The sequence below is a fragment of the Triticum aestivum genome, chromosome 1A, assembly GCF_018294505.1.
Source record: "Triticum aestivum cultivar Chinese Spring chromosome 1A, IWGSC CS RefSeq v2.1, whole genome shotgun sequence".
Lineage (NCBI taxonomy): Eukaryota > Viridiplantae > Streptophyta > Magnoliopsida > Poales > Poaceae > Triticum > Triticum aestivum.
The window spans coordinates 149,980,662-150,007,472 of NC_057794.1; the positions used below are offsets into that span (position 1 = coordinate 149,980,662).

The following is a 26,811-nucleotide window of genomic DNA, read 5'->3' on the forward strand; positions in this document are numbered from 1 at the left end:
AAGGTACACATCAATAACATGTATATCACATATACCTTTGGCGTTGCCAGCCTTCTTATCCGCTAAGTACTTGGGGCAGTTCCGTTTCTAGTGACCATTTTCCTTGCAATAAAAGCACTAAGTCTAGGGCTTGGGTCCATTCTTTGGCTTCTTCCCGACAACTGATTCACCGGGCGCGGCAACTCCCTTGCCGTCCTTATTGAAGTTCTTATTACCCTTGCTTTTCTTGAAACTAGTGGCCTTATTCACCATCAACACTTGATGTTCCTTTTTGATCTCCACCTTCGCTGATTTCAGCATTGAATATAACTCAGGAATGGACTTTTCCATCCCTTGCATATTGTAGTTCATCACAAAGCTCTTGTAGCTAGGTGGAAGTGACTGAAGGATCCTGTCAATGACCGAGTCATCTGGAAGATTAACTCCCAGCTGAGACAAGCGGTCGTGCAACCCAGACATTTTGAGTATATGCTCACTGAAAGAATTGTTTTCCTCCATCTTACAACTGTAGAATTTGTCGGAGACTTCATATCTCTCGACCCGGGCATGAGCTTGGAAAACCATTTTCAACCCTTGGAACATCTCATATGCTCCGTATTGCTCAAAACGCTTTTGGAGCCCCGGTTCTAAGCTGTAAAGCATGCCGCACTGAACCAGGGAGTAATCATCACTGCATGACTACCAGGCGTTCATAACGTCTTGAGTTGCTAGGAAAATGGGTGCGTCACCTAGCGGTGCTTCAAGGACATATGCTTTCTTGGCAGCTATGAGGATGATCCTCAAGTTACGGACCTAATCCGTATAGTTGCTACCATCGTCTTTCAGCTTAGTTTTTTCTAGAAACGCATTGAAGTTGAGGGAAACATTAGCGTGCGCCATTTGATCTACAAGATATATCGTAAAAGACATTTTTAGACCAAGTTCATGATAATTAAGTTCATTTAATCAAATAACCTAATGAACTCCCACTCAGATAGACATCCCTCTAGTCATCTAAGTGATACATGATCCGAATCGACTAGGTCGTGTCCAATCATCACGTGAGATAGACTAGTCATCAACGGTGAACATCTCCATGTTGATCGTATCTACTATACGACTCATGTTCGACCTTTCGGTCTCTCGTGTTCTGAGGCCATGTCTGTACATGCTAGGCTCGTCAAGTCAACCTAAGTGTTTCGCATGTGTAAATCTAGCTTACACCCGTTGTATGCGAACGTTAGAATCTATCACACCCGATTATCACGTGGTGCTTCAAAACAACGAACCTTCGCAACGTTGCATAGTTAGGAGGAACACATCTCTTGAAATTTTAGTGAGGGGTCACCTTATTTAAGCTACCGTCATTCTAAAGAAATAAGATGTAAACATGACAAACATCACATGCAAATCATAAAGTGACATGATATGACCAATATCATCTTGCGCCTTTGATATCCATCTTCGAGGCGCGGCATGATCACCTTCGTCACCGGCATGACACCATAATCTCCATCATCGTGTCTTCATGAAGTTGTCTCGCCAACTATTACTTCTACTACTATGGCTAACGATTAGCAATGAAGTAAAGTAATTACATGTCGTTTACATTGACTCGCAGGTCATACAATAAATTAAGACAACTCTTATGGCTCCTGCCTGTTGTCATACTCATCGACATGCAAGTTGTGATTCTTATTACAAGAACATGATCAATCACATACATCACATATATCATTCATCACATCCTTTTGGCCATATCACATCACATAGCATACCCTGCAAAAACAAGTTAGACGTCCTCTAATTGTTGTTGCATGTTTTACGTGGCTGCCATGGGTTTCTAGCAAGAACGTTTCTTACCTACACAAAAGCCACAACGGTGATATGTCAATTGCTATTTACCCTTCATAAGGATCCTCTTCATTGAATCCGATCCGACTAAAGTGGGAGAGACAGACACCCGCTAGCCACCTTATGGATCAAGTGCATGTCAGTCGGTGGAACCAGTCTCACGTAAGTGTACGTGTAAGGTCGGTCCGGGCCGCTTCATCCCACAATGCCGCTGAATCAAGATAAGACTAGTAACGGTAAGAAAATCGAACAAATCACCGCCCACAACTACTTTGTGTTCTACTCGTGCATAGAATCTACGCATAGACCTAGCTTTGATACCACTGTTGGGGAACGTAGTAATAATTCAAAAAAATTCCTACGTGTCACCAAGATCAATCTAGGAGATGCTAGCAATGAGAAAGAGGGAGTGCATCTTCATACCCTTGAAGATCACTAAGCGGAAGCGATACAAGAACGCGGTCAATGGAGTCGTACTCGCGTCGATTCAAATCACGGAAGATCCGATCCAAGCGCCGAACGGACGGCGCCTCCCCGTTTGATAACCCACAAGTATAGGGGATCAATTGTAGCCTCTTTCGATAAGTAGGAGTGTCGAACCCAACGAGGAGCTAAAGTTAGAACAAATATTCCCTCAAGTTCTATCGACCATCGATACAACTCTACACACGCTTAATGTTCTCTTTACCTAGAACAAGTATGAAACTATAAGTACTTTGTAGGTTTTGTTGGATAGGTTTGCAAGATAATAAAGAGCACGTAAATAAAAGGTAGGGGCTGTTTAGATAACACAACTAAGTTAGTTTCAGTAGAGAGCTTTTTGTCACGAGAAAGTTATTTGTCCCTAGACAATCGATAACTAGACCGGTAATCATTATTGCAATTTTATTTGAGTGAGAGGCATAAGCTAACATACTTTCTCTTCTTGGATCATATGCACTTATGATTGAAACTCTAGCAAGCATCTGCAACTACAAAAGATCATTAAGGTAAAACCCAACCATAGCATTATAAGGCATCAAGTCCTCTTTTACTCCCATACGCAAACAACTTACTTACTCGGGTTTGTGCTTCTGTCACTCACCCCACCCACCATAAGCAAATCATAAACATATTGCAAACCCTACAGCGGGGATCCCTCACGCTTGCGCGACATGGAGAGCACCATAGGACAACACCAATAATAAAACATGCAACTCAAATCAATCACGATCATCAATTAACCCATAGGACAAAATGGATCTACTCAAACATCATAGGATAGCCATACATCATTGGGAATATATATATATAGCGTTCAGTGATAACCCACAAGTATAGGGGATCGCAACAGTTTTTGAGGGTAGAGTATTCAACCCAAATTTATTGATTCCACACAAGGGGAGCCAAAGAATATTCTCAAGTATTAGCAGCTGAGTTGTCAATTCAACCACACCTGGAAACTTAATATCTGCAACAAGGTATTTAGTAGCAAAGTAATATGATAATAGTGGTAACGATGGCAAAGGTAATAGTAATAGTTTTGTAGTGATTGTAAAAATAGCACGGAAAAGTAACTAAGCAAAGATCAATATGTGAAAAGCTCGTAGGCAATGGATCAGTGATGAATAATTATGTCGGATGCGATTCCTCATGCAACGGTTATAACATAGGGTGACAAAGAACTAGCTCCGACTCATCAATGTAATGTAGGCATGTATTCCAAATATAGTCATACGTGCTTATGGAAAAGAACTTGCATGACATCTTTGTCCTACCCTCCCGTGGCAGTGGGGTCCTATTGGAAACTAAGGGATATTAAGGCCTCCTTTTAATAGAGTACCGGACCAAAGCATTAACACATAGTGAATACATGAACTCCTCAAACTACGGTCATCACCGGTAATGGTCTCGATTATTGTCACTTCGAGGTTAACGGATCATAACACATAATAGGTGACTATTAACTTGCAAGATATGATCAAGAAGTCACATATATTCATGAAAACATAATAGGTTCAGATCTAAAATTATGGCACTCGGGCCCTAGTGACAAGCATTAAGCATAGCAAAGTCATAGCAACTTCAATCTCAGAACATAGTGGATACTAGCGATCAAACCCTAACAAAACTAACTCGATTACATGATAAATCTCATCCAAACCATCACCGTCAAGCAAGCCTACGATGGAATTACTCACGCACGGTGGTGAGCATCATGGAATTGGTGATGGAGGAAGGTTGATGATGACAATGGCGACGGATTCCCCTCTCTAGAGCCCCGAACGGACTCCAGATCAGCCCTCCCGAGAGAGTTTAGGGCTTGGCGGCGGCTCCGTATCATAAAACGCGATGAATCCTTCTCTCTAATTTTTTCTCCCTGAACATGAATATATGGAGTTGGAGTTGAGGTCGGTGGAGCGTCAGGAGGCCAACGAGGCAGAGGGCCCCCTGACGTGGATTGTTCTTCCAGTATTTTTTATATATTCCGAAAATAATCTCCGTTGATTTTTAGGTCATTCCGAGAACTTTTATTTCTGCACAAAAATAACACCATGGCAATTCTGCTGAAAACAGCGCGAGTCTGGGTAAGTTCCATTCAAATCATGCAAGTTAGAGTCCAAAACAAGGGCAAAAGTGTTTGGAAAAGTAGATACGTTGGAGACGTATCAACTCCCCAAAGCTTAAACCTTTGCTTGTCCTCAAGCAATTCAGTTGACAAACTGAAAGTGATAAAGAAAAAACTTTTACAAACTCTGTTTGCCCTTATTGTTGTAAATATGTAAAGCCAGCATTGATGTTTTCAGCAAAGATTATGAACTAACCATATTCACTTTGGTTTCATGTTTACTCATATCAATGGCATAATCAACTAGCGAGCAATAATAATAAATCTCAGATGACAACAGTTTCTCAAAACAATCATAATATGATATAATAAGATGGTATCTCGCTAGCCCTTTCTGAGATAGCAAAACATAAATGCAAAGCACCCCTGAAGATCAAGGGCTGACTGGAAATTGTAATTCATGGTAAAAGAGATCCATTCAAGTCATACTCAATGTAAACTAACAGTAATAGATGCAAATGACAGTGGTGCTCTCCAAATGGTGCTTTTTAATAAGAGGATGATGACTGTAGTGACCCGACCTCAGATGGTCAAGTCTCTCTGATTCAGTGTCATCCCTAGATCGGTAATGCTGACACACACAGTATTGGAAGGATTTATAACAGAGTAGCAATCACACACTTATTACATAGATGGTCTCCAAAGAGAACTTATTACAATAAATATGGTTTAAGGTCATCTAAATAAGATAACAGCGGAAGGCTTGAAAGATAAAGTGAATCCATCAACTCCAACGGCATAGCTAAATGCATGGCAAACGACCTACGGCGTCTTACTCGTCATCTGAAAAGTCTGCAACATGATACGTTGCAGCCCGAAAACGAATCAGCACATGAAATATGTTGGCAATGTAACATAGTAGAGTAATGAACAGATAAATGCTATCACTACTAGTAGACTGCCCGTGCGTTGCCACGGGCATTTAAAAAAAATTACTAGCTGCATATATAAGCATAAGGCATGTCAAATTTCACATGTATAAAAAAGTAGCCAATAATATACAAGAAATAATTGAAATCAACTTCACTTGCAATGGGTTTTCAAAATAAAAATGAAATCCAACGATGTAGACTTTCATATCTGATGCACAAAATAAAGAAAGTAGCACAAACACATAACTCTGTAGTGTGCAATGCATTACAAATGATAGATATCACCCTTTCTTGTGGAGAAGACCCAGGTCATATATTAAAGAACACCAGTGGTATAAGCACCCTAGAGAAAACACAAATCACAATCAAGTCCTTGGGGCTTCGACCCACCGCAAACTCAGATACAACAAACTCAGATGCGGGCTCAAGGCGCGCTCCCGCTCCAACATGGAGCCGACGTTACCTTGTAGAGTGCGGACGGATTCTTCGCGACCGGGAAGTCGTTAACCCCTGTCCAGTAGAACCATCACACCGAAGGTGCAACATGACAAAGAAGCACCGAGGACGAGGCATGGGGAGATCAGGCGCCGCTCTACATTTTGCCGGCATGATCTTGTGGAGTGTAGACAGGTTCTTTGCAGCCAGGAAGTCGTCAACCTCGGTCCAGTCGGACCAGCACACCGGAGATGCAACATGATGAAGAACCACTAAGGACGAGACATGGGGAGATCTGGCGCCGCTCCAACTCCTGAACATGACTCCTAGGCTCCATGATGAGGGATGAAGCACGCCCAGCCACCATGGGGACGAAGCCAGGAGACGAAATCTCCACGGCATGGCAACCTTCTCCATCGCGATGGCCATACCCAGAAACACCAAAGCTCGACAGGTCCAACGGATCCCGAGACACCAATCTGCACACACCCCGTCAAGGCCCAAAGGATGACAACGCATAGGGAAAGGAACAACACCAATTTTATTCGCATCGGCAGCACATCTGCCTCCTGAGCGCTGCCAGCTAGAAACCAACCCACACACCCTATATACACACCAAAGCAGAGAACAGGGGCTCCCCCACCCTCTCGCTGCTGGAGCAATCGACAGAGGGGAAGGGAACCCAGAGTCTAACCTATGAGCTAATCCCAAACATAAATATCTGACTGTTATATCAAAACCTTTGCTAACCAAAAGTGAACACGATAAGTTGCTGACACTTGCCAATCATGTATAAACATCGAAGATGAGTAGAGTTAACAAGAAATCCCATGTTGGGGAAGACAAGTTGTCCTCAGGTAATAGTAACTATTTAGATTTATACCGTGTTGTTGAAACGGAACAACGAAAATTCCCGGTCTTTTAGGCAAGTAACAGTAACTATATAGACCGAGGGAAAAGTATAGTGCTGAAATACATACAACATATACCACTGTAATGTTGGCTATGAAGTGAGTGAAAAATCAAAACTGAAAATCAAGCTCCGTTACTTCAGATATTTAATACAAACAAAGGTGAAATCTAACAGTATAAAACTTCAACAAGAGTAATGGGATACTGTAAGGCATGTTTAGATTAACCTGCTTACCTGCATATGAATTTACATATTCCATAGAAACGAAAGAATTAGTTACTTGTTGCCATTAAGAATATCTTCTGCTCAAATTTGTCGCCATTAAGAACATGTTTAGATTACCTCGATGGGAGTAATGAGATGTTGTAAGGTATGTTTAGATTAATCTTGCTTGATATACTGGATAGCCATGGTGCAGTTGTGCAATTTCTTTTAATGTGTATGTGATGGAGCAATCACTTTCTGAAATAAAACAGGATGTCATTGTAATGGCACTAAGTATCTAGGTAATGTTGGGCAAATAAATGCATGACAAAATAATCGACACATCAATCTACATTGAATTATGCCATCATGGAGACCTTCAAATAAATTTACTATAGTGAAACCAAATATTAATAGAAAGATTAATTAAATAAATTACGAAATATTAAAAGGAAATTTATAACAAAACGAAAATGTCAAAGTTCAGCACTATGTTGCATAGTTATTGTTCTTTGGAGATCACAGTAACACTGGCTATCATCATACTTGTTGATAATTCAATTTTTAGCCCATGGATGATAGATGCATCAGAAGTTCACCTTCTCAATGCATGGCCTCAGCGAAAGACTCCACAATTCAGAAAGACACTACCAGTTGCTGGCTAGATTTCCCGTGGGCTTGGTCACAAATCAATGGAGGGGACACACACACATACAACAGCTACTCTCGACCCCTACATCGCTACCTCGTCCCAGCGCCTCCATCGGCACCACCCCTAGCGGCGTTGACACCAGCCTGCCATCTTAGGATGCTAGGCTTCAGTCCAAATGGCACCGCTCCACATCGACAACACCTCGGACAACCGCCACACGGTGTCGCACCACAGATGTCGCTCCATCTTCCACATCCATGTTCTAGTCCCCAGTCCATGCCCGCTCATGCTCTGTTGCCGCTGTCGCACTCGTGCTCCGGAGCCGCCGCCGCCACCTAACTACTCTCTCCCTCTCTCGATCTACTGAGGCCATGGGTTGAAAGTCTACGACATCTCTCGATCTCGATTTACCGAGCCCATGGACTGAAAGTCTAACAACGTGTTTGGATCGAGGCCAAACCAAACCAGGAGCTCTTGAACTACAAAATGCAGAAACTTACAAGATTCACAAGAAATGGCTTACTCTTTGCAAAATCGCAGTTCTTACTTGGAGTAATAGCAAATGACTGAAAAATAAAGTATCCTTCCTAAGAGCAACAGGGACATTTCCGGTCTTGGATAACTCCAATTTCCCCATCCTCGTGCAAGAAACGCCCCAGCCACCCATCCCCATGTTCGCTCCTCGCTGCCCTCCTCTTCTCTGCTCAAAGTAATAACTTTGCATTGGTACAATTTAGAGTTGGGGGGGGGGGGGGGGGGGGGGGATAGGCATTACTCTAAGTAATTCTTTAGGGAACTCCAGAGAGACAAAAATCAAAGCTAAAGTTGTCACGTAATAAGAGATAAAGCAGAAGGGAAGCCCGAACAAATAAGGACTCGCAATAACAAGCGCCAAACAGGCCAACATCGCAAATATTCAGCAGTAATAAAGCAATCAATCATAAAAATTGCACCATCCTGTACCATCAACAAAATAATCTCCCTTTCAGACTGGAATACCTAATTGAAAATGTAATCGCCAAGACCAAGCTCCAATGATTTTTCTTGTGAAGTTGTCTACAACCTTTTTAATCACAGAAACCTAATGGACCACTCATCATTGATTTTATAAGAGAAAAATGTACTTCCGAAAGTTGCACACTATCGCACAGAGTAATCTGAAGTCGGTAGATTAGCTCTGCTTGATCTCTGTAGGAAATATACCATAATATATTTGCTATAATTATATTACGACATTTTTAAGTTGTTCACCAGTATAATTAAAATCAAAATTAACATCGAGTCATTGAATAATCAATAATAGTCCTTGTATGATTGCAATCTCAATGTAAAAATAACAATGTAGCAGATTCAATTAAGCCACTCCTTACCTCGCCATGAAGTAGTCATGTTTTCTTTTCCTCTTTGAAGTGCTAGAGTTGCAGCCTCGATTCTACCGCATTGGCCGTCATTGAACTGAATGGTCAGTGAGCAAGTAAAGAAACCCTAGATGCACTGCCTTAGTAAAAGAACTGCAAGTAATCATCTAGAAAGGAACGGTAGGTCAACAGCTAAATCATCTAAATAAAGGACTGACATAACATGAAAGCTCTAGTCAGGTTAACAAAGTCACAACCTTTTCTGTAGAATTGGTAGCAATTATGAGCTAAGAACTTTCATGGTTTGAACCAGTACCTCTTCCTCCCGCCCGAGCACATTACCTCATAACCTCGTCCTCCTTATCATTTTTGCATGATATTTGACAAGCACACAAAGGACTCAGACATTTATATGTCTAATTTTTTTTAAATACTTGACATTTGGAAAGTAAACATTCCACCTGGGTGCATCTATGAACCTTGCTAGTTTTCTTCACAAACCCCTGCCCGACCAAAATTACATTACCACTGAATCTGGTAAGAAGAAAACAAGTTTAGTAAATGCAATGCAATGTGCATCAACATAATAACTCATTAATGTATATAGCTCTATGATCTCCAACAAGGAATGTGGGCATTCAATTGTCAAGGTTGCATTTCTTTCAGTTCTTTTGAGAGACCAACAGGAACATTGCCCTTCAACGGGGAACAAAATAGAGTACATTCTACAGCTATTCACAAGCCCATTTAGTTGTAGTAGCGACCCAATGGGGAACTTTTCTATTATTAGACACTTGCTCACGCAGTTAATAGTCAAAAAGAAATGATGAAACAAATGCATTGGTGAATTACCTGAAGCATACTCCACATAAATGTATTTTTCTACAGAGCAATATATATTGCAATGCACAATGTCGTCATCTACAGAGCAATATAGATTCCTTGTCACCTCCATAACGACTTCAACACAGCAAAATTGATACTCCCTCCAATCCGTATTACTTGTTGCTGAAATGGATGTATCTTAGATGTATGTCAATTATAGATGCATCTATTTCAACGACAAGTAATTTGGATCGGAGGGAGTATTCTACTTCTTCGATCTGCATGAAAGCATCCAAATTCAGAATTCCAATCTCCTACGATGTTAACTGTAACATACAATTTGGCGAAAACTACATGCACTACCCGAAACTACAAAATGCCCTGTCATTACCTTTATTGCATGCTTGACTGCATACTGAAACATGGGGCCAAATGGTAGCTCTAATCGTGGCAGTCCTTGTCAGTTGTCGTTCTAACACCGTTAGAAATATTTTTCGCTCAAGAGTTTCATTAAAACTCAGCTAGATGCCTTTCCCAAAATAGTAGTATTTTATATGAAGAGAATCATATAGGATCCACACTCATGAAGATTTCAGTAACGGAAGCATAACTATGAGTACTGTCAGCGGAAGTCATATTCAGTACTTTGATGGAGAATATCAGTGTCATCTTTAGAAGAATTTGGCCACATGTCTAATTTAATTACACAAACACCTATTTGCAGTGCCTTGATGATGAGAACATCACTATAGTCACTGATTAGCTGATTGCCAGTAAAATATGATTACTGTCCGGTGTAATGAAATAGCGGGACAATGGTGCATTGATGTCATGGTGGACCTAGGAACATGAGATTTACATCAAAATTCAGAATGAAGCTTGTAACAGCACATAGTTGCTAGGAAAATAAATAAACAAATAGAGCAAATGACGGCCAGCAGAATATTAAAATAAAGTTACCCATCAAGTTTGGTACAAATTGAATTATTGAGGATAATGTCTGCAAATTCCATTTAGAGGACCTCGACCTCTGAATCATATGTTTCATCCAGTTATGGAGAAGAAAGGCACATACTACAGAACTCATTTATGAAGCTAAACACTTGCTATATGCCAAGATCAGAAGATCGACACTTACTATATCAGGCTCTTCATTGTCATCTCGCCCATGATAATCTGAACAATCGAGCTTCAGAAGCTCATAAGTATCTCCTAGATCGGTCAATCCTGTTGCAGGGCAAATTCAACAGTTAATTGCGTTATGGTTTCAATACAATAGAAAGATACATAAGAGGCATCGTTATGTTGTACATAAATGAAGTATTACATGTTAGCAGTATAAGATGATGACGCTGTTCGTCCCAGATAGTTCCAATTGCTTTGATAGTTCCCATCTCTACCCATGTTTCTATGCATTTTGGATCAGCATCTACAATGTACTACCTGCAATTACATATTAAAGGACATAAGGTGGTTGCTCAATGTAAAGCAAACATCATTTTCATGTCAAAAACAATAAGGGCAGATACTGTTTAATACAGATTGTGCTCATTCAAACTTCTAATCCTATAAGTGACTATAGACAAAGATTTGAGGTAAAATGTAATGCAACTGATTTGGTTTAGTGTTTGAGAAAGAGAGTGTGATGACGATTGTACCAAATCCAAAACAAAATGCAACTCAACTGTGAAACAATGAGTATCTGTAGTGTAGCAAAAGAGGACTCAGTTTTGTCTTTCATCTCAAGCCCAACACTCACATCTTTTGCTGCATAATCTACCCATCACAGTGTAAGAGAACTGCCATGGTTTGCACTTGTCAGAACGACCGTGGACAGATAATCCAACATTGGCGATGAATTGAACAGGCTGCAAGAGAGGTAAGTGTGGGCTGTAAGGGCAACCCGAACATGGTCACCCATTCAGGGTCTATTTAGTACCCATACAACACGACTATCTTGATCATCATCATCACCCCTCATTTTTCTACCCAAAAAAGGTTGCCTCTACAGACCATGATACCCATTACACGCATGCCCACATGGAGCGATCAGTCTCAAGAGCATCTCATACCTGGCATCAGCGGACCAAACCCGCTTGGACCAGGGCATCAGACAACACCGTTCCAGCCGAAGCCACAACTGAATCCAAGGCAATACAACGACGGTGGCTGGCAGTGCTGTAGCGGTATGGAACTGATGCGACGGCCATTGGGGCGATGGGTCGGCAGTCGGCAATTAGAGATCGACTGCTTCGCGCGCACGCCCACACACACACAAACAGAGAGAGAGAGATGGGGGTAGTACCAAATCTGAAGCAACATGCAGCCAAGCTACCAAAAAAATCCATCGACGGCAGTTCAGTTCCCACGCCAGCCAGACCAATCTCTCAACCAGAACGCATGATGTGCCCCACCGCTCGGTCCTGAGTCCGCACCATCGCGGACGCCTCAAGCACCGGCAGGATCCCCAAGGGATTACAAACCGAGACGCGATCTGGAGCAGCGAGGGGAACTGGCCGCGAGGAGCGGCGACCCGGCGCGCCCATCGGTGGGGAGCCTGGCCAGCGCCGGCGGCGACGACGTGGAGGCGGCGTCTCCACTCAGTCCTCGGCGGCGGCGGCCTGGCAGGATCCCCAAGGGATCACAAACTGAGGCGCGATCTGGAGCAACGAGGGGAACTGGCCTCGAGGAGCGGCGACCCGGCGCGCCCATCGGTGGGGAGCCTGGCCAGCGCCGCCGGCGGCGACGTGGAGGCGGCGGTTCCACTCGGTCCTCGGCGGCGGCGGATCGTCTCGGATCTCGGCGGCGGATCGTCTCGGGGGCTGGGGCGTCCTTGAGGGATCGTAGGAAATAGATGGAGAGAATTCTTTATTTGGCCCTTTCTTAAAATTTGCTTCTTTTTTGGCCCAAAAAACTTGTTTCTTCCCTTTTTGTCATTAAAACTTTATTTTGTTCCTTACGTGACATTTTCGTCAGTTTTGGCTAGTAACGGTGTTAAGTCTGATCTAAAAAAACGATTTTACCCCTTGTGTAGTATGTGACCAGATTATTTACATGCAAACACAAAGGTAACATGATATATATTTTGTCATGGTTGAATAACAAACAAAAAATAGTACCAGATGTCTAAATACAAAAAAATGTTGCATGGGACTAATCATAATTACTACATTAGGAGCAGAACAATGACGACCCATTCAGCCTCTACTGTAGCGTATAAATTTGTACAGGTTAATGTTACGGGTGATAAATGTCAGGACCCCGACTCAATGCCACATCGATCTAGCATGTAACACCTCATATCACTTTGCGGCCTCACGCACGGTATTCCCACGGGTGTCGTCTTACCTTTGCCCGGGACCGTTTGCGCCTTTTGGCTCACGTATATGATAGTGTCGCTAGCATCCATATGATAAAGAGCCCGGGCTGACATGGCTAGTCGTAAACCCAAAGTGGCACAGACTTACAGGGACAGGCATCCATGACCCAGCTTCGAACGTGTCGGTCATCAGCAAGTGGGTCCGGGCTGTAGCACTGGGCTAGCAGGACTCCGGTAAACCGGGCTGTAGCGGGCTAACAGGACTCCGGTACTCAAAGCGTGACATTTCCCCGAAGGGACAGACACAGGAACGAAGAAGGACACATGCCGGCCAGCCTAAGTGTTCCGGAGCAGTAGCAAGCTACCATGGCTCAGTGGAAACACTAGGAGACATTTCCCGGTAAGAGAGGCTACTAAAGATAAACAACTAGGTGGTCAGATCCCACACATACCAAGCATTTCAATAACATACACACAATATGCTCGATATGTGCAATACAACATGGCATCACAAAATGACTCTACGACTCAAGTAATTTATTCAATAGGCTCCGAGGAGCGAGATATTACAAACATGGGTCTCATGACCCAACAATCAGAGCATACAAGTCAAAGCACAAGCGGAAGCTATCATGTCTGAGTACAGACATCTATAAATGAAAAAGGCTGAGAAGCCTGACTATCTATCAGATCCTGCCGAGGGCACAAGATCGTAGCTGAGGTATCAAGCTAAACGTCGAAGTCCACGTGAAACTACTAGTGAGACCGAAGTCTCTCTGCAAAACATAAAATAGGCAAACGTGAGTACAAATGTACCCAGCAAGACTTACATCAGAACTATCTACATATGCATCATTATCAACAAAGGGGATGGTGGGGTTTAACTGCAGCAAGCCAGCTTTGACTCGGTGGCTATCCTGAACTACGACTGCAAGTACTCTTTTGAGGTGGCGCACACGAGTCCACATATTCACCATATCAATACACCACTATGGATCCGCTCCCGTCTCCCTACGAGAACGCCATCCATAGCACTCACGCTTATCTTGCGTATTTTAGAGTATCCACTTTCACTTGTCTATGAACTGATATAAGCAACCCAGAAGTCCTTTTCCGCGGACACGGCTATTCGAATAGATCATATTAACCCTGCAGGGGTGTACTTCTTCACACACGCTCTCACCACTTACCGTCGTTTACACGACATGTACTCGGCAACCTTCAAGCGGAAGCCCAACGTGGGTGTCGGCCACGGCCTACCTAAACACTCAAGTCTCTAGTCCAGGTTTATCGCCTATTCGGGTTCCATCCATGAGGAGATCCGGCCGGAGTTTCGCTCACAGCCCCAAACGATGTGAACAGGGTTCCCGAGACACCAAACGGGCGCCCGGTTTACCCGGCCACGTGCCTACCGCATCACAGCCCACCCCTACGGTCAGCGCTGTCCACGGCCTCCAGCATACTACAAACACCAGAAACTACTTGCAACTCCTGGACAGAGGACAAGGGTGAATAAGAAGCCGAGAGGGGTCCATTGGTTTCGGGCCCAATGCGTGGTAGTAGCTGAATCATGGATCACAAACACAGAACTCAGTTCCTGAGGACGGCTGCAATGAGACAACCCACCATGTACTCCTACATGGCCTCTCACCGCTACCTTTACCAAATCGTGTTCACACACTTAGCTCACACACAGTAGGACATGTTCACACGCCTCTGATTCATCCCCGATGAATCAGACCTGACTCAACTCTAAGCAGTAGCAGGCATGACAAACAAGCATGAATGAGTAGGCACAACAGGGCTCAAACAACTCCTACTCATGCTAGTGGGTTTCATCTATTTACTGTGGCAATGACAGGTCATGCAGAGGATAAAGGGGTTCAGCTACCGCAGCAAGTAACAGATGAATCGGTGTTGTCCTAATGCATTAAAAGAGAGCAGGAGCGAGAGAGTAGGATTGTATCGGAATGAACAAGGGGGTTTTGCTTGCCTGGCACTTCTGAAGATAACATTGAGTCTTCATCAGTGTCAACGATCACATCATCGGTATCACGTCTATCGAGAGGGGACAAATACCGGCAACACAAAAAGGAACACAATCAATGCAATGCACAATATGATGCATGATCATGACATGGCAAAATGAATGTGTTTTGGGCTAATGCAACTAAAACCAGATTAAATGCAGTTGGTTTGAATCCAAGATTCAAATTCAAACTCCATATGTGATTATTTAAATGCCCTTTAATTGATTTGTGCCTAAACAGCAGCTATAAGTTGTTCTAACATGCAGGAAAATGGTACAGATGGATTCCTTGAATTTTTCTGATAATTTTTCATATATAATTTATTTAATTTGGAGTTACGGTTAATTTTCTATGAATTTTAGAAGTTTATATAATTTTCTGGAATTTCCTGAATTATTTTAAATCCAGAAAATCATTTAATACGTCAGCATGACATCACCTTGACGTCAGCAGGTCAACAGGGTGCCTCCAGGTCAAACCTGACCTGGGGACCCACATGTCAGCGTCACAGGTTAACAGGGGGGGTTTATTTTAGTTTAATTAAGGATTAGGGCACTAGGGCCCACATGTCAGTGGCTCTAGGGTTAGATTAGGTGGTGATTAGCTTAAGCTAATCACCTGATGGCGGGGGCCCACCTGTCAGCGTCAGCAGAGGGGGTGGTTAAAATAAAATAACTAACTAATTAGCAGGGGGGGCTGGCCCCACCTGTCATCGACCCAGGGGGGTTACGCCGTGGTCAAGTGGTCAACCCCACCGGCGGCTTGACGCCGGCGAGGCCAGCCACGGTGGCGAGCCTCGGGTTTTGCCCACAGGGCTCGGTTTGGCGCGCGGAGCACGGCTTCGGGATGCGGACGCTCGTCCACATCCATCTGTGGTGGTGGCGCGGCCGGGGAGTGGCCGGAGTGGTGCCGGCGACGAGCTCGGCGGCGGCCGAAGCTCGGGTGCAAGCGGGGATGGGGCTGCGGTGCGTAAACGAGGGCGGCGAGGTTTCGCGGAGGCTCTACGCGATGCGGGGAGTGCGTTGGGCGCATGCCCGGGACCAAATGGCCACCGGAGCTACGCCGGCGTTGAGCTCTGGCGGCGGCGCGTTTCGGCCATAAAGGGGGCGACGGCTACGGCGATCAAATGAAGCGGGGAAGAGGGGGAAAGGGTGGAGGAGCTCACAGCGATCACGAAGAGGGGCTCGGCTTGCTCGGGGAGGGGCTGGTGACGACGGGAGGTCGCCGGCGATCTCGGTGGCCCGAGGAGGAAGAAGACGTCGGGGACGGCGCTCCGGGGCTTCCGGCGTCACATGGGTTGGTGGAGACGAAGAAGAGGGTGCGGCGGTTCTTCTGGAGGCATCGGCGAGGCGAGGGGTGGTCGGTGGCCGCGGCGAACAGCGTCGGTGGCGACGGCTGCGCTCGGCACGAGAGGGAGAGGGAAACAGAGGAGGGGAAGAGCTCGGGAGAGAGTGAGGAAGTTCGTGGGGGCCGCGTGGCGTCTCCTGGGAGTAGTGGAGGCAAGCAGGGAGGCAGGAGGTGGCCGAAGCAGGGAGGAGGTGGCCGGGGCGCGTGGCCGCGCGCGCCGGGCGCGTGCCCGTCCTCCTGGCAGAGGAGGAAGGCGACAGGGGAGGCGCTGGTGGGCTGGGCCGGCCAGGGGGGAAGCTGGGCCGGCTGGTGGCTGCACGGGTGAGGCCAGGTATGTCCTTCTCCCTCTTTTTATTTTTGTTCTGTTTCATTCTGTTTTTTGTTTTATTTAAATTATTTTGCCACTGTTTTGAATTTTTAAAATAATTCAAACAATGCCAAAAACTCCTCTGAATATTTTATAATGCTAGATGGACTTTTCCAAAAGCTTATAAAATATTTCAGGGGGTATTTAAATTATATTCTAATTATATGAATATAATTCAAATTCAAATAGCTAAAGATTTAAATTCAAAGTCCCAAGAATAAATCCTTAAAAATGTTCAATATTTTGGTTGGGACCAGAACCCTTACCAAAAATTATCAAACATTTAAGAGGAGCACTTTGGAGCAATGAATGAGATTTCCAGGGTTTTTGCCCCTCTTCTATTTAGGGTTTTGAGGCTTCCAACATTCCTCAATTCAAGTTTCAAAAATATAGACATGATGCACACATGAGGCTAGGCTAGAGCAATGCCAGAAGCTAGGGATGTGACAACTCACCCCCACTAAACAAGAATCTCGTCTCGAGATTCAAGCGTAGGGTAGGATGAAGGGGAAACGCAAACTAGTACAATCTTCACGATCCAGGGTGCACTTCAGTTGAACGTTGATTCATTCACCATCATTGTCTTGATGTCTTGTTCTGAGAAATCCTGCCAACATGACATGGAGGGAAGAAGGAGACTCTAGAAGGGTCGATCTTCTCGAAGATCGAACAACTCACGGAATGAGACATAGGACCATCTCTCGGGTTGAGACACGAGATACACATCAAGAGGGGTGGAAAGAAACGGATGACGAAGGTTCACTAGGTGGACAACAATTCCACACCTAAGAAGGTGGTAATCGATTGTCAACGTAGCGAGGAGTCGAGTTGCCATGATACCACAACGAGACACCTTCGGAACCGTGACTCGTAGATATCTCCCCTTAAGTGGCAAAAGAATTACCTTTGATTCAGAGATCATTGAAACTCTTTATACCAGCTTAAGGCAAATCATAATCGATCATTTAGAGGGGTTCGGTAGAATGGCATACTCAAACTTGGATGATGTGGATTACCTTGTTGAAGACAACGTAATGGATGAATTTTGCTTATCACCGGAAATGGAAGAGACCCATGGTAGAATGGCACATTGGCGGTGCAAGCTGGGAACAAAATGCAAATGCTGGGAATGATTCTGGTAACTGGGGAAGAACCCAACAATAGAGAGTGAATTCACTGTTGGAGTGATTATAGCATAACCGAGGAAATCTGGGGCAATCCCAGCTAGTGCCGATGATAAGACGTAGCGCTTGTGCGTGCTCTCAAGAACTTGAGCATTTCCACAATCATCAAGGTTTTATCAACAACCGTGTCAAGGGTGCTGACAACACAACATACTACCATGATGAATAGCGATGGACGATGCAGATGCGAAGGAGGATAACACTTTCTCAGATTTCACCTTAGCGAGGCCAAGCAAATAAAATCTGCATGATCGACCGAGAGACATTTAGCACTCCGCTTCTAATGTTCTCCTTGATGTGCTAGTGTAACCCATTCATAGATATGGTTTGATATCTAGAACATCAAGTAAAAGGTCGGACTTCGGGATCTCAGAAATCCATAGGGGCAACTAGGGAGTAAATCCTACGAAATCCCTATGGGGGGGGTGGCCAATTTCCAAATAAGATACTATAATAATAGGTCTACTGGATGGGTGTGTTGGCCACGACATCCACCTTACTGGTTATCGAGAGACCAATATCATAGTTCTTGGGAAATGTTCCAACCATTATATCTGCCTGAGATTCAGATCTGGTTGGTGTCAGGATATTCCAGACTCATCGAGTCTAGGAAGAAAATGAAAGTCTGCAACACAAATCGACGAGATGACGTTGCGGGATTCTCGGGAGATGAACTACGATAGCAAGCTCCAAAACATGAGCTGGTTCTGCTACAAACATGTGAACACGTTGTCCCAGACAAGCATGACCACGTGGTAGTCTTATAATAAAACACTACCGAGTTCAGGAGGGGGAACCATCATTAATGACATCGAAGTCTCCACGCGTGGAAGTCCAAAGAGTTCACCTTGGACAGACTCCTTTATCTTTGAACAACTCAATCAGTGGCTTGGTGTGCTAGGATATACATATAGAATGGAGGTTGCAAATCTCCAGACCACAGAATACTTCGCACGTATGCATGACTGATTTGGAATGATTCCAAAGAAAGCAACATTGACTTTCTCGAATCCACGGCGGCAACTTGCATCAGATGCACATGAATTAAAGGAAGTCACTACCTTCATCCAAACATATGCTTCATGAGCTAGCATGAACAAATGCTTTCAAAAGTTTCCAACACTAGCTTAATGCTCAGCAAAATTATGGAGACGGCAAGGATGTTGTCAATGGGCTTAACAACAATTCTTCTGGGTTTCCTTTCAAAAGAATTCCATAGTTAAGTGAACAAGTGATAGCATTGGTCAGACCTAAAGATATAATGGTGTATGCTCGAGGGATCAACCACGAATAAGACAACATTACGAGCATCGTTGGTACTGATTTGATTTGACGATAGCCCACACTCAAATCAAAGGATTGATAAGACAATAGGTCCCGCAACTGATCACAAGGACCAATCGATGAAGATATCATCTTTCTTCAACACACACTACACAAGAATATCCCTTTGGAACGAGCTAAGTCAGACAAGCTTTTATCTTCCAACTCTCCAAGTTGTTGTCCAGCTTAACCAACTAGCTCAGGGATATCTAACACCGATTCTTGGAAAGAAGGTGGTTCACAAGAAACCAACTTGATCACAAGCCCAACATAACAGTCAGGAAATAACCCGGTAATACTTCCGAGAAGATCTTCGGAAAATCACGAACCACCGATATGTTACTAAGCTCGAGAACAATCTTGCTTTTCGGGGCAAGATGATATGATCAAGTGAGCGAGGGCTTGACAAGATCCTAATTCATCAATCGAAGGGTGCACCGAAATAAGGACTAGGTAGCACGATCAGTCTTAGAAGGATGATTCAAAAACCAACATACTAAGAATGAAATTATTATCCTTTAACTACCAAGCAACGAGGTTGCTGGGAGTATTGATCTCACGCATCACAACTCATTTGTCGATATTCCGGTTGCATCAACACGAGGGCCGAGGAATGACTAATGATGGTGAGAAGTATCACTGTACCAAGAGTTCATAGGATGGTGTGCAATTCCTATAACAATCTCGATATAGAATAAGGTAATACTCCAAGGTAGAACAGAACCAAAAGCTGGATTAGCCATTAGATCTGCGGAGCACAACTTCTTTGACCCAATCCTAGATATGGAAGAGGTACTGGAGTTTGTTTCTCCAAGTCATTCAGGACAGAATGGCTTGACGGACCACAAGAGTAATAGGCATCGATAAACGAACGCACGCATACTCTTGACTATCAATTGATAGACGAGGGTCAGAATGCAACTACGGAGAACAACTCAAAGGAACATATAATTTTCTGAGTTGTGGATGCATAGATTAGTATGTCGAACCAAGTTTAACATATTTCTTCCGGATAACCCATGCAGAAAGGTAGAACTGGCAGAGTCACGATTTATGAATGGAGAACTCCTCAAGAGTACTCTAATTGTGATCTTTTGATCCAATAAACATCTGCCATAAGCGGTTCACAATATTTGGAAGAAGGAAATACCACGGACCTCGAGGACTATCGCAAAGTTACTAATATCCTGAAGGAACTAGCAAACACTATCAACATGAAGTAAGTAGAGTGAATCTCGGGTTCAAAGCCCAAGGAATAGAATACCTACTACTAAGTGGCATCACGGGATGCTTTCGAGAATAAAGGCCAGAATCATCACACTGGGATCACAAAACATTGCTAGATTACTAGGTGACTCCCTAAACACCTAGGGCCATAATAGTATCTCCAACATAAAGGTTGAGGCAGTAGAGTACCTCAACTCAACAATTTGTGTGATTAATTTGACCAAAGGCACATCGGAAACAGGAGGAAGGGATTTGCAAATGCATCAGACTGTTTGGAAACCTGGGATGACTCGGACAGCATAACGGCTGTAAATGCTCAGAAAAGATTTGAGACATTCACAAAAATGGTGGCATAACCACTCAGAAGCACAATATCAAGGTTTCGAGATCAACAATTAACATATGGAGGTAGTAGGAACTGAACTCAAGCTTAAATCCAACAATCTTATAAGTCTACGGATTAGTAACACGTGATCCTAATAGAAAGAAGAGATAGCCTAGTTCTTAATCCCCGCAGGAAAGATAAGATGACTCAGATCAGAAGGTATGAGGTATAAGGAGTAAAAGAGCCTTACGTTCCATCCCACAATCAATTCCCTTATATAACTAAAGAATTTCTAAACTCAACTTCGACCAGTTTGGCTTGGTAATCCTACAGGCAGTCAAGCTCTGATACCAACGCTGTCAGGACCCCGACTCAATGCCACATCGATCTAGCATGTAACACCTCATATCACTTTGCGGCCTCACGCACGGTATTCCCACGGGTGTCGTCTTACCTTTGCCCGGGACCGTTTGCGCCTTTTGGCACACGTATATGACAGTGTCGCTAGCATCCATATGATAAGGAGCCCGGGCTGACATGGCTAGTCGTAAACCCAAAGCGGCACAGACTTACAGGGACAGGCATCCATGACCCAGCTTCGAACGTGTCGGTCATCAGCAAGTGGGTCCGGGCTGTAGCACTGGGCTAGCAGGACTCCGGTAAACCGGGCTGTAGCGGGCTAACAGGACTCCGGTACTCAAAGCGTGACATTTCCCCGAAGGGACAGACACAGGAACGAGAAGGACACATGTCGGCCAGCCTAAGTGTTCCGGAGCAGTAGCAAGCTACCATGGCTCAGTGGAAACACTAGGAGACATTTCCCGGTAAGAGAGGCTGCTAAAGATAAACAACTAGGTGGTCAGATCCCACACATACCAAGCATTTCAATAACATACACACAATATGCTCGATATGTGCAATACAACATGGCATCACAAAATGACTCTACGACTCAAGTAATTTATTCAATAGGCTCCGAGGAGCGAGACATTACAAACATGGGTCTCTCAACCCAACAATCAGAGCATACAAGTCAAAGCACAAGCGGAAACTATCATGTCTGAGTACAGACATCTATAAATGAAAAAGGCTGAGAAGCCTGACTATCTATCAGATCCTGCCGAGGGCACAAGATCGTAGCTGAGGTATCAAGCTAAACGTCGAAGTCCACGTGGAACTACTAGTGAGACTGAAGTCTCTCTGCAAAAATGTAAAATAGGCAAACGTGAGTACAAATGTACCCAGCAAGACTTACATCAGATCTATCTACATATGCATCATTATCAACAAAGGGGATGGTGGAGTTTGACTGCAGCAAGCCAGCTTTGACTCGGTGGCTATCCTGAACTACGACTGCAAGTAACTCTTTTGAGGTGGCGCACACGAGTCCACATATTCACCATATCAATACACCACTATGGATCCGCTCCCGTCTCCCTACGAGAACGCCCTCCATAGCACTCACGCTTATCTTGCGTATTTTAGAGTATCCACTTTCACTTGTCTATGAACTGATATAAGCAACCCAGAAGTCCTTTTCCGCGGACACGGCTATTCGAATAGATCATATTAACCCTGCAGGGGTGTACTTCTTCACACACGCTCTCACCACTTACCGTCGTTTACACGACATGTACTCGGCAACCTTCAAGCGGAAGCCCAACGTGGGTGTCGGCCACGGCCTACCTAAACACTCAAGTCTCTAGTCCAGGTTTATCGCCTATTCGGGTTCCATCCATGAGGAGATCCGGCCGGAGTTTCGCTCACAACCCCAAACGATGTGAACAGGGTTCCCGAGACACCAAACGGGTGCCCGGTTTACCCGGCCACGTGCCTACCGCATCACAGCCCACCCCTACGGTCAGCGCTGTCCACGGCCTCCAGCATACTACAAACACCAGAAACTACTTGCAACTCCTGGACAGAGGACAAGGGTGATTAAGAAGCCGAGAGGGTCCATTGGTTTCGGGCCCAATGCGTGGTAGTAGCTGAATCATGGATCACAAACACAGAACTCAGTTCCTGAGGACGGCTGCAATGAGACAACCCACCATGTACTCCTACATGGCCTCTCACCGCTACCTTTACCAAATCGTGTTCACACATTTAGCTCACACACAGTAGGACATGTTCACACACCTCTGATTCATCCCCGATGAATCAGACCTGACTCAACTCTAAGCAGTAGCAGGCATGACAAACAAGCATGAATGAGTAGGCACAACAGGGCTCAAACAACTCCTACTCATGCTAGTGGGTTTCATCTATTTACTGTGGAATGACAGGTCATGCAGAGGATAAAGGGGTTCAGCTACCGCAACAAGTAACAGATGAGTCGGTGTTGTCCTAATGCAGTAAAGAGAGCAGGAGCGAGAGAGTAGGATTGTATCGGAATGAACAAGGGGGTTTTGCTTGCCTGGCACTTCTGAAGATAACATTGAGTCTTCATCAGTGTCAACGATCACATCATCGGTATCACGTCTATCGAGAGGGGACAAATACCGGCAACACAAAAAGGAACACAATCAATGCAATGCACAATATGATGCATGATCATGACATGGCAAAATGAATGTGTTTTGGGCTAATGCAACTAAAACCAGATTAAATGCAGTTGGTTTGAATCCAAGATTCAAATTCAAACTCCATATGTGATTATTTAAATGCCCTTTAATTGATTTGTGCTAAACAGCAGCTATAAGTTGTTCTAACATGCAGGAAAATGGTACAGATGGATTCCTTGAATTTTTTTGATAATTTTTCATATATAATTTATTTAAGTTGGAGTTACGGTTAATTTTCTATGAATTTTAGAAGTTTATATAATTTTTTGGAATTTCCTGAATTATTTTAAATCCAGAAAATCATTTAATACGTCAGCATGACATCACCTTGACGTCAGCAGGTCAACAGGGTGCCTCCAGGTCAAACCTGACACTGGGACCCACATGTCAGCGTCACAGGTTAACAGGGGGGGGGGTTTATTTTAGTTTAATTAAGGATTAGGGCACTAGGGCCCACATGTCAGTGGCTCTAGGGTTAGATTAGGTGGTGATTAGCTTAAGCTAATCACCTGATGGCGGGGGCCCACCTGTCAGTGTCAGCAGAGGGGGTGGTTAAAATAAAATAACTAACTAATTAGCAGGGGGGGGCTGGCCCCACCTGTCATCGACCCAGGGGGGGTTACGCCGTGGTCAAGTGGTCAACCCCACCGGCGGCTTGACGCCGGCAAGGCCAGCCGCGGTGGCGAGCCTCGGGTTTTGCCCACAGGGCTCGGTTTGGCGCGCGGAGCACGGCTTCGGGATGCGGACGCTCGTCCGCATCCATCTGTGGTGGTGGCGCGGCCGGGGAGTGGCCGGAGTGGTGCCGGCGACGAGCTCGGCGGCGGCCGAAGCTCGGGTGCAAGTGGGGATGGGGCTGCGGTGCGTAAACGAGCGCGGCGAGGTTTCGCGGAGGCTCTACGCGATGCGGGGAGCGCGTTGGGCGCATGCCCGGGACCAAATGGCCACCGGAGCTACGCCGGCGTTGAGCTCTGGCGGCGGCGCGTTTCGGCCATAAAGGGGGCGACGGCTACGGCGATCAAATGAAGCGGGGAAGAGGGGGAAAGGGTGGAGGAGCTCACAGCGATCACGAAGAGGGGCTCGGCTTGCTCGGGGAGGGGCTGGTGACGACGGGAGGTCGCCGGCGATCTCGGTGGCCCGAGGAGGAAGAAGACGTCGGGGACGGCGCTCCGGGGCTTCCGGCGTCACATGGGTTGGTGGAGACGAAGAAGAGGGTGCGGCGGTTCTTCTGGAGGCATCGGCGAGGCGAGGGGTGGTCGGTGGCCGCGGCGAACAGCGTCGGTGGCGACGGCTGCGCTCGGCACGAGAGGGAGAGGGAAATAGAGGAGGGGAAGAGCTCGGGAGAGAGTGAGGAAGTTCGTGGGGGCCGCGTGGCGTCTCCTGGGAGTAGTGGAGGCAAGCAGGGAGGCAGGAGGTGGCCGAAGCAGGGAGGAGGTGGCCGGGGCGCGTGGCCGCGCGCGCCGGGCGCGTGCCCGTCCTCCTGGCAGAGGAGGAAGGCGACAGGGGAGGCGCTGGTGGGCTGGGCCGGCCAGGGGGGAAGCTGGGCCGGCTGGTGGCTGCACGGGTGAGGCCAGGTATGTCCTTCTCCCTCTTTTTATTTTTGTTCTGTTTCATTCTGTTTTTTGTTTTATTTAAATTATTTTGCCACTGTTTTGAATTTTTAAAATAATTCAAACAATGCCAAAAACTCCTCTGAATATTTTATAATGCTAGATGGACTTTTCCAAAAGCTTATAAAATATTTCAGGGGGTATTTAAATTATATTCTAATTATATGAATATAATTCAAATTCAAATAGCTAAAGATTTAAATTCAAAGTCCCAAGAATAAATCCTTAAAAATGTTCAATATTTTGGTTGGGACCAGAACCCTTACCAAAAATTATCAAACATTTAAGAGGAGCACTTTGGAGCAATGAATGAGATTTCCAGGGTTTTTGCCCCTCTTTTATTTAGGGTTTTGAGGCTTCCAACATTCCTCAATTCAAGTTTCAAAAATATAGACATGATGCACACATGAGGCTAGGCTAGAGCAATGCCAGAAGCTAGGGATGTGACAATAAATTAGACCACAGTATGTCAACAAGTGATATCCCTTAGCTGTGTTCGCACCTCGATTGTGGCACACGCTCATGCCATTTTGTTACAGATTGACTGGCTACAATTTGCAAGAAGCCAAGAGCACAAGCTTCTGATTCTACAGGAGTCGTTTCAAAAAATGTCTCCATCAAGTCTAAATAATCATCTAAACTACCCACACACACGAATCAATGAGTCACTACCTGCCGAGATTGAATTGATCCAGCTACTCCGATGGCGTACGCCCGTGAGGTGCCGGCTAGACTAGCGTGCACTGTTCCAACATGCAACAGTATCATTTTTTCGATTTAAGGATAAAGAAAAATGGCGATATGGCCGCCGGGACGGCGCCGACACAGCGACACGGGAAGCCCAGTACTTGGTGTCGTGCTGCGTCTGTGATGCGATGCCTGTGTGTGCTTGCTGGGTATGTGTGCATCCTTGTTGTGTAGGAGTACTCGTGTGTGTGTGTGCGCGCGCGCGCTGCCGGCTGCTGCTGGGCGCTGGCGTGGCCCTCCTGGATACACGCTACGCGCTGCCGGCTGCTGCTGGGCGCTGGCGTGGCCCTCCTGGATACACGCTACGCCAGGCTCTCCCGGATGGAGCTGCAACACTTTCGTCCATTCGTGTTCACGCCATTTTTCTTCCATTTTTTGCTAACATACTACCATCAAGGGCAAAACAGTCTTTGTACATGTCAGTTAACACCGTTGGATGGAAAAATGGATGGAAGTGTCACGTAAGGAACAAAATGAAGTTTAAGTGTCAAAAAGCAAAGAAACAAGTTTTTTGGGTCAAAAAGGGAAGCAAATTTTAAGAAAGGGCCAAATAAGGAATTCTCTCAAATAGATGGAGGGGAGCTTTCACTAAGTGTGTGCGAGTGCTTCAAGGGCACGAGGAATCGCTCCTACGGGCGAGCGGTTAATTTTCGTAGATTTTCTTCACACCGGTTATTTCTGAATCGACCGGCGATCGTGGCCTAGACAGGGCATCGCTAACAAAAAAAATTAGGTTGGTTCGCGGTTTCAGGGCGGAATAGCTGGGATGTGGGAGGTGGGATCGAGGATGAAAAAAACCCATCTTTGATGGGATGAAAATTGACCGACGGAGACTACCAACTGCTCCATTAGAAATAGAGATACGCATATATGGCTGGTGGAAGCTCTATGGTTAATATGTTTTTGCGAAAAGCTAATTTTTCCCTACAGCAAAGAAATATATTTTACTTAACTATTATGGTAGTTGAAACAACATTGAAAAGGTTTCTCCAACTCAATGCCAATTAAAAGTAATTATCAACCCAACAAATTAATCTTAGTGTGATGAGATCAAATCAATAATTCAAGTAC

At 45.1% G+C, this 26,811-nt stretch overlaps 1 long non-coding RNA gene across 19 annotated transcripts; it reads right to left on the minus strand.

Annotated features, from left to right (window-relative positions):
* Positions 1-5,564: 5,564 nt before the first annotated feature.
* Positions 5,565-12,602, minus strand: LOC123041665 (uncharacterized). Of its 19 annotated transcripts, none has more exons than XR_006418610.1 (7): positions 12,006-12,601; positions 11,028-11,143; positions 10,839-10,927; positions 10,092-10,540; positions 9,728-9,978; positions 8,888-9,409; positions 5,565-8,217 (listed from the first exon to the last, which is right to left on the minus strand). It is a non-coding gene; the product is annotated as an uncharacterized lncRNA (long non-coding RNA). The 19 variants fall into 19 exon arrangements; XR_006418620.1 differs by lacking the exon at positions 10,092-10,540 and having other exon boundaries at positions 5,565-6,895; positions 7,004-7,123; positions 8,065-8,217; positions 11,028-12,595; XR_006418614.1 differs by lacking the exon at positions 10,092-10,540 and having other exon boundaries at positions 5,565-6,895; positions 7,004-7,123; positions 8,041-8,217; positions 11,028-12,595.
* Positions 12,603-26,811: the final 14,209 nt, after the last annotated feature.